This window comes from Chiloscyllium plagiosum, unplaced genomic scaffold, assembly GCF_037043375.1.
Source record: "Chiloscyllium plagiosum isolate Xiang-an unplaced genomic scaffold, Cpla_swu_hap1 HiC_scaffold_42, whole genome shotgun sequence".
Taxonomy (NCBI): Eukaryota; Metazoa; Chordata; class Chondrichthyes; order Orectolobiformes; family Hemiscylliidae; genus Chiloscyllium; species Chiloscyllium plagiosum.
Genome location: NW_028270180.1, coordinates 96516637 through 96526348, shown reverse-complemented (window position 1 = coordinate 96526348; position 9712 = coordinate 96516637).

The window sequence follows — 9712 nt, the reverse complement described above, 5'->3', positions numbered from 1 at the left end:
AAAAGCAAATCAGGGCAGGATTTCTACACTTAATGGGAAGGTCCTGGGCAGTGTTGCTGAAAAAGAGATCTTGGAGTGCAGGTTCATAGTTCCTTGAAAGTGGAATCATAGATAGGCAGGGTAGTGAAGAAAGTGTTTGGTGTACTTGCCTTTATTGGTCTGTGCATTGAGTACAGGAGTTGTGACGTCATTTTGCGGCTGTACAGGACATTCATTCAGCCACTTCTGGAATTCTGCTTTCAGTCCTGGTCTCCCCGCTATCGGAATGATATTGTGAAACGTGAAAGGATTCAGAAAAGATGCAAAGATGTTGCCACGATTGAGGGATTGAGCTATAGGGAGAGGCTGAATAGACTCAGGCTATTTTCACTGGAGAATCGGATGTTGAGAGGTGACCATAGATGTTGATAAAATCGTTAGGGGCATGGATAGGGTAAACAGCCAGGGTCTTATTCCTGTTTAGGTGAGTCCAAAACTAGAAAGCACAGACGTGAGGGAAAAGATTGAAAAGGGATATTAGGGGCAAAGTTTCAAGCTGAACGTGATACGTGTATGGAATGAGATGCCAGAGAAAGTGTGGAGGCTGGTATAGTTACAACATTTAAAAGGCATCTCATTGGATATGTAATTGGGAAAGGTTTAGAAGGCTATGGGCCAAGTACTGGCATATGGGACCAGATTAATTTAGGATATCTGGTCGGCATTGTTAAGTTGGACTGAAGCGTCTGTTTCTGTGCTGTACATCTCTATGGTACTAATAAATTAAAATTAAGATAGGTTTCTCTTTTATGCAGCGTTAGCAGAAGGTCAGACAATTCTCCTTGGAGCTGAGAAGGTTAAGCAGTGATTTCGACCAGGTGTTGATTTGTTTCCAGGGTATTTCATTTATAGAGAGACAGAGTGAGAAATTTTTAACGTCACAATTTTTAGTAACTATTTTCAGGTAACTGGCAAATAATGCAAAGAAAAATGTGATGATTATTTTACTCACTAAGTTCTGAGCATCTGGAACAGTTTGAAAGACAGCTGGATGCAGATTCAGTAGTTATTGTCAAAACAAGTTTGAAATTTAACTTTTTTAGGAAGGATTTGGAGGGCTATGTCCAAATGGGAGGTGAGTTGGGACTGACTGGCACCATCTCCAGAGGGAGAGACTACAGCCCCAATGGGCGGAATATCCCCCAGCCCCTGTGCTCTGTGATACTGACCCATTCACTGTGAATGATGAAGCTCATCACAGGGCAGAGCCATAGAGATGTACAGCATGAAAATAAACCCTTTGGTTAAACAGGTCCATGCTGACCAGATATCCCAACCTAATCTAGACCCATTTGCCAACACTTGGCACATATCACTCTGCTGAAACTTTATTGCTGGAACAGCACAGCAGGTCAGGCAGCATCTAGGGAACAGAAGATTCGACGTTTCGGGCACATGCCCTTCTTCAGGAATGAGCAGAGAGTGTTCAGCAGGAGAAGATAAAAGGTAGGGAGGAGGGACTTGGAGGAGGGGCGTTGGAAATGTGATAGGTGGAAAGAGGTCAAGGTGAAGGTGATAGGTCGGAGTAGGGTGGAGGCGGAGAGGTCAAGAAGAAGACTGCAGGTCAGGAAGGCAGTGCCGGGCTGGAGGGATTCGGCTGAGACAAAGTGGGGGGAGGGGGGATGAAGAAACTGGTGAAGTCCAAGTTCATCCCCTGTGGTTGGAGGGTTCCCAGTCGGAAGATAAGACGCTCCTCCTCCGACTGGGAACCCTCCAACCACAGGGGATGAACTTGGACTTCACCAGTTTCTTCATCCCCCCTCCCCCCACCTTGTCTCAGCCGAATCCCTCCAGCCCGGCACCGCCTTCCTGACCTGCAGTCTTCTTCTTGACCTCTCCGCCTCCACCCTACTCCGACCTATCACCTTCACCTTGACCTCTTTCCACCTATCACATTTCCAACGCCCCTCCTCCAAGTCCCTCCTCCCTACCTTTTATCTTCTCCTGCTGAACACTCTCTGCTCATTCCTGAAGAAGGGCATGTGCCCGAAACGTCGAATCTTCTGTTCCCTAGATGCTGCCTGACCTGCTGTGCTGTTCCAGCAATAAAGTTTCAGCTTTGATCTCCAGCGTCTGCAGACCTCACTTTCTCCTCGAACATATCACTCTGCACCCTTCCTATTCATATACCCATCCAGATGCCAAATGTTATAATTGTACCAACATCCTTCACTTCCTGACAGAAGATTCCATGCACGCATCAACCTCAGTCGAAAGAAAAAATGCCCCTCAAATCCATTTTATTTTCTTCCCAACTAATCTTAAACCTATGCCCACTCATTGTGGACTCCCCGACCCCAGGGCAACGACCTTGTCTATTTATCCTACCCATGCCCCTCCTGATTTAACAAACCTATATGAGGTCACCCCTCAGCCTTTGAGGCACCTGGGAGGAACCCACCACTCAGGTCACAATGGGGCCTGGCTGATTGACACAGCTTCAGACCAGTAGGAGAGTTGGCGTGGTCCTCCAGCCAATGGGAGTGAATGAGGGGTGGGTCCAGCAGGCCAACACATGACCATCAGCTTTGCAGGCACAGTGTCACTGTGAGGGGGAATTGAATGTGAAGGGAGTGGGAGAGACAGCAGATACTGGGAGAGAGATGGAGTTAGTGTGGACTGGGAAGGTTGATAAACACTGTTTCAGTCTGCTGGACCTGAATTAGATACTCCGGGTAAATTAGAACCAAAAGAACTGTGGATGCTGTAAATCACACATAACAACCAGAAGGTACTGGAAAAGCTCAGCAGATCTGGCAGCATCTGTGAAGAGAAATCGGTTCGCATTTTCGATCCAGTGACGCTTCCTCAGGAATTGACGTTACTGAGAAAAAAATGTCGTTTTTTTATGCAGAAGGTAGGGATTAAGGAGTAGATGATAGGTGGGAATAGAGTCCCAAGAGAGAGATAAGTGCAGTTGGACAAAGGAATGGATAACAATCTGAGCGGGAGGTTGAATAGCTGTTTATGGGGACTGTTAGTGGCTAACCATAGGTAATGTGTAATGGAAGGCTACGTAATTACAAGGCCTCGTATGTGGGGTAGGGGGCAAAGACACTAGGACGTGGGGGAGTTCAGGACCTAAAATTATTAAATTTGATGTTGAAGCCAGAGGATTGCAGTGTTGACGAGTGGGAGATGAGGTGTTGTTCTTCCAGCTTATGTTAAAGTATGGCGCTGGAAAAGCACAGCAGGTCAGGCAGCATCCAATGAGCAGAAGAATTGACGTATTGGGCATGTCAGCACTTCATCAGAAATGTGGGTGGTGGGATACGGCTGAGAGATAAATAGGGAGGGGTTTTTGGGGTTGGGGGAAGGGAGCTAGGGAGGCAATAGGTGGTTGTAGATGGGAGGTAGTAGTGAGAGGGTGGAATGGATAATTGGAAAGGAAGATGGACAGGTGGGACTGTTCAAAAGGGTTGTGCCGAGTTGGAGGGTTGAATCTGAGATAAGGTGGGGGTGGGGAGATGAGGAAACCCTGATGCCGTGTGGTTAAAAGTTCCCAAGGTGTTCTTCCTCCAGGTGTCGGGTGGCTCAGATTTTGTGGTGGAGGACTTGCATGTCCTTGACGGTGGGGGGTGGGGGCGCGGGGGGCGGGTAGCTGAAGTGGTCGGCCACAGGGCGATGGGGTTGGTTGGTGCATGTGTCCCAGAAATATTCCCTGAAATATTCCACAATTTGGCGTCCTGAGAACAAAGGACACAATAGGTGAGGTGTTTGGGTGGGCAGGGAAATCTATGCTGGATGTGGGAGGATCCTGTGGTGCTTTGGTTGGAGGTGAGGGGAATGTGTGGGCACAGGTTTTCCACCTCTTGCAGTGACAAGCGAAGGTGACTGGAGTGGAGGATGGGTTGGTGGGGAGCGTGATCTAACATGGAAGTCACAGAGGGTATGGTCTCTGTGGAATGCTGAAAGGGGTGGGGAGGGAAATATATCTCAGGTGGTTGGATCTGATGGTGGAAATAGCAGCGGATGATGCGTTGTATCTGGGTGGAAGGTGAGGATGGTGGGATTCCATCTTTGTTGCATTTGGAGGGGTGGGTTTCAAGGGCAGTGGTGTGGGAAGTGGAGGAGATACACTGGAGGGTATTGATAACCATATGGGAGGGGAAATTGCAGTCCTTGAAATAGGAAGCCATTTGGTATGTTCTGAAGTGTTCTTCCAGCTTGCATCAAGCTTCACTGGAACACTGCAGTAAGCATGAGACAGAGATGTTGGACAGGGAACAGTCTTGTGTGTTAAAGAGCAGGCAACTGGAAGCTCAGGGTCTTTTTTGCAGGCACAATGTAGATCATCAGCCACCATTTCCACCACCGCCACTGAGATGCTAGAAGGTTCCTGTCTCCTCCATTAACAGCTTTCCAACTTCCCAGTCCTTTGTCTTTCCAAATGTTCCTGTGTCTCTTTGGGCTCTGTCCCCACCCATTAGTTACTCTTTAAACCCTATCTCCTGCAGTCCAATGATGTGTAGGTCAAGGGAATTAGCCCAGCTAAATTTCCTGTAGTGTTCAGGGATGTGCATTAGTCTGGGGAAATGGAGAGTAATAGGATAGGGGAATGGGTCTGGGTGGGATTAACTTCGGAGGGTGGGTGTGGAATTGTTGTGCCGAAGGGCCTGTTTCCTGAAGGGATTCTAATTTTCCCAGCTGTCATCGGTTCTGAGGAAGGGTCCCTGGACCCATGATGACCCTTGGTGTGTGCAGGAGGCGGAAAGGGGAGAGTGGCAGCACAAACCGGATGAAATGTATCAGTGTAGACTGGGAGGGTTTACTTACACTCTGTGCAGGTCGTTAGTCTGAATTATAAACTCTTGGTCCCACATTTGCTGCAAAGGGGAAGATGTCTTGGGCCTCAGGCAGCGAGAGGACCTGGGTTATGGCCGCCATCTTTATTTGGGGTAAAGTACCGCAAGGAGCATGCACGTGTCCTCTTCCTGGGTGGGGGCGGGGTGATTTGAAGAGGAGCATTACACATCAAACACATACCAAGAGAAGTGCGTGCCTTCACTATTCATCTTGCACTGACTGTGAGCTTTGTTTTGTGAATTCATTTTATAGGATATTAATTGAGAATAATTGAGACTGGGATCTCAAAAAAACAAGTTTCTATAGTAAGCGGAGTCATCAGGATCTGAATATCATTGGCATTAAATGTGGAAAGAGAAAGGTTTGTCTGTTCTGTCTGTGGGAAATTATCTTCAATATTTTTGTCAAGCCAAAAGCAGAAAGATGTTCAAGTCCATGGTTGGATCATCCTTGGGGTATGTGTTCAATTCATGGCCCTGCAGCTGTGGAAGGAGGTATTGGCCTGAGAGAGAGCACAGATTTATCCAAATTGCACCTCGTCTTTTTGCAGGAACTGTCAGATTTAGTCTCAATCGTCCACTTTATAATGTTAATCTGTAAACTCCCTACTTACAATTCTCTGCACATTTCTCTTTGAAATTACTTGTGGACTCAAATTCCATCACCATTTCAGATGGAACGTTCCAGATTCTGACAACTGTCTATTCATTCAGAATCTGCTGAAGTCCATTTTGACTCTGGGGTTACAAAGGGCTGAATTAAAAGATGCAGTGCTGGTCCTGAGCTCCCATTGAGATGCATTGGAATAGTACAGGAGGCTGAAGGCAGTGTAGGTGTGAGCAGACAATGAAAATGACAGGGCTGCACTGTGAGGGCTGATTGTCTCAATGAGAGTGTTTTGGAGTTGGATGTAAACAAAGTGAGATGAGACAGGGAGAAGGTGAAGCTGAAACTCCGTTTTACTTCAGGCCTTTCAGAAATTGACAGTCCCAATGGGAATAGCCAATTTGTCAGTGATACCTGCGAAGTATTTAAGTTTTTAAAAGTACGACATATCAGCTTAAGTAAAGATTGTTTTTATTATAATGGGCATGTTTGAAGTGAAGGAAGGTTGCTCACTCATTTAAATTCTCTTAATGGGAGTAACTAGATGAATGTAGTGAGATGTTGTTACAGGAGCCCTCAGACCCGTGGTTTGCTCCTCTTGCACAGGATCCGTGACGGCTATGTGTGCAGGCAGTGTGCCCATCTGTAGCTACTGAGAAACTGTTTTTCAGACCTGGAGCTGAGAGTGGACTCACTGTGGAGCAATACTGAGAATGTTATGGACAGCACGGTTAGTGAGTTAGTCACACTGCAGGTGAGGGTTACACAGGCAGAAAGGAAATGGGTGACCATACGATCAAGTAAAAAGCTCAGGAAGGAAATGCAGGACTCCCTAGCGGTTATTCCCTTCTCATACAGATACTGTACACCGCTTGGGATTCTATAAGGGGGGAATGGGTGGGGTGGCGTCTCAGGGGAAATCAGCAACAGCCAGATTCATGACACCACAGATAGCTCCGCTGCACAGAATGGGAGAAGGGAGACTGGCAGAGCTATAGTGACAGGGGATCCACTAGTCAGGGTCCGAGACAGGCGCGTCTGTGGCCACAGACATGAATCCGGGACAGTGGAATTGAACCCAGGTCCATTTATTGATACGTGCACAGACCAATAAAGGTCAGCGTCCCAAATACAACCTTCAGCACTTGGTCACCCTGAAGCTCTACTTTCCAGGGACTGTGCACTTGTTCTGAGCCCTTCAGAGGAATTGAAGGGGATGGGGAGAAAACAGGAACAGGGTTGAGTTGCAGATCTACAAAATAACGGCCACTCTCCCCTCTCAGTCTCCCTCCTCTGTCTTCCATCCCCCATCGTGCCTCCTCCCCACCACAGGGGAGATACCTTGTGTATTTACCCTATCCATGCCCCTACTGATTTTATAAATCTCTATAAGGTCACCCATCAGCCTCTGACGCTCCAGGGAAAACAGTGTATTCAGCCTCCACCTGTAGCTCAAATCCTCCAACCCTGGCAACATGCTTGGTAATTCTTTTCTGAACCCTTTCAAGTTTCACAATATTGTTTTGATCGGAAGGAGACCAGAATTGCACACAATATTCCAAGAGTGACCTAACCAATGCCCTGTACAGCTGCAATATTACCTCACATCTCCTATACTCAATATTCTGACCAATAAAGGAAAGCACACTAAACACCTTCTTCACTATCCTATCTACCTGCGATTCTGCTTTCATGGAGCTATGAACCTGCATTCCAAGGTCTCTTTGTTCAGGAGCACTCCCGAGGACCTTACCATTAAGTGTATACACCCTGCTAATATTTGCTTTTCCAAACTGCAGCACCTCGCATTTATCTAAATTAAACTCCATCTGCCAGTCCTCAGCACATTCGACCCTCTGATCAAGATCCTGTTGTAATCTGAGGTAATCCTCTTCACTGTCCACTACACCTATAATTTTGCTGTCATCTTACTAACAATACTTCCTATATTCACATCCAAATTATTTATATAAATTATGAAAGTTAGTGGATCCAGCACCAATCCTTTGTGACTCCCCACTGGTCACAGGTCTCCAATCTGAAAAGCAACCTATCACCACCACCCTCTGTCTTCTACCGATGCGCCAGTTTTGTATCCAAATGGCTAGTTCTCTCTGTATTCCATGAGATCGAACCTTGTTAACCAGTCAACCATGGGGAACCTTGTTGAACGCCTTACTGAAGTCCATGTAGATCGTTTCCACCGCTTTGCCCTCATCAATCCTCTTTGTTACTTCTTCAAAAAAATTGACTCATGTTCATGAGAGGTGATTTCTCACACACAAAGCCGTTATTAATATCCACGACTTAACTCTGTACATTGGGGTCTGCGTCACCCAATTATAGGTGTTAATATTTTGGATAAAGTTAATGTACACCAGCTTTGTGTTAGTGACTGTGTATTTAATCTTGTTAATAACACCAATGCCGGTTAGTTCCTTTTGAAAGGCATTCCCTTCTGTCTGCTCTGTCTCCTCCATCCCCACCGTAGACAGTAAGTGGGAGGACCTCATGGAGTTTCCATGTGAGTGAGATTGAGAAAATCTTCCCTTCATTCCACTAGCACACCAGGAAATGGTGGTAGTGTCCTTACCTCTGAACCACGAGTTTTGGGTTCAAAGTTGAGTAACAGCATCTTTGAAGAGGCTGATTGGAAAACATGCCCAAGCTCCCAACCGTCCCTGCCTGAGCCTCCAAACAGAATCTTCCTGTAGTTTCTCTCCTGTCAGACTCTCCCATTGCTCAGTTTGTCCAGGATCCCCTCCTGCTGTTGCACTGCTCCTGTCCCTCACTGACCTGTCCATCCCCCAGTGTCCTCCACATTCATTCATTGTTAACAATCCCATTGTCCTAGTCCTCCAGCCCCGCCCCTTCCACCCTATTGGGCAGCAGCTGCTGTCAGTCACCCAGGCTCCTGTAGGAGGGGCAACCAGTGCACGGGCGCAGTGCTGGCCAATTGTTGGCGTATGTGTAGTATGGGTCAGTGCCAGGGAGGGAGGCTTGTGGATCTGTGGGATTAATCTGTCATTGGCTGCTCCCTCCCTTCCTCCCTCTGAGAACAGGACCCAGGGGAATGGTCCCAGCCCTGGTATCGTGACAAGTGGTCAGCGAATCAGTGGGGGGAGCATTTTGCAGAAAGTTATCAGAACTCGTGTGAAGATTCAGGAATGTCATGGAAAGGAACAAGGATGGGCCTGCAATTAAAGTTCTACTTTGGTTCATTTTAGTTCAACCAAATATGATTTGGCCAGTGTGTGCAGGATGTTCATATCAGAGGGTCGGTGTGGGGAAAATAAATAAGAGATTCCAGATTGGGGAAAATAGATCAGTTTGGGTCTGACCAGGAAGGAAACCCTGGGAGGTGGGAGGAGGATTCACCAACACCCAGGAGGCTCTGAGTCAGAGTAATAGACTTGATTAGATTAGATTTCCTACACTGTGGAAACAGGCCCTTCGGCCCAATCAGTCCACACTGACCGTCGGAGGAGTAACCCAACCAGACCCATTTCCCATGGTCGATTCACCTGACCTGCGCATCTTTGGATTGTGGGAGGAAACCGGAGCACCCGGAGGAAACCCACGCAGACACGGGGAGAATCTGTAAACTCCACACAGACAGTCACCCAAGGCTGGAATCGAACCTGGGACCCTAGTGCTGTGGGGCAGCAGTGCCATCATGCCACCCCTTTTTTTTGTTCTTCGCCTGCAGGCAGGAGCTAGTAAGCTGAATTCACGGAGAGGAGAGAGAGTGTGAGAACTGGGTGTGGAAGAAAGGAGTGAGGAGATTGGTTTGGTCTTCAGTTAACAAGACAGAGAAATTGTGAGACTGTGATTTAAAGCTTTGTGGCAACAAGGAAACGACAATTTAATACTATCATTGTCTTATAAAGATCCATCCGGTATTAACGGTGGTATCTTGTTTTCTCTGTACGGTACTTAAGTGGCGGATTTGCGGATGAGAAATTCAAATTGAACTTCCTGTTCAGTTTTGATAGTTACTTGATCCGTGCCGATCTGAATATCATTGGCCTTTTCATGTGGAAGGAAAGGTGTGTATTCTGTCCATGTGCGAATATTTCAAATATCACTGTGACTGGAAAAAATTACTGAGACACAGCCAAGTCCATGTTAGCGTGGTGACTGTGGAGAGAGATTTCATTTGTTTTTAAAAGTCTGAAAAACATGGCACATTTCCCAGGAACAATTAAGTTACAGATTGTTTTGTATGAGGACAAGGTTTTAATTAACCCCACAAACAGAG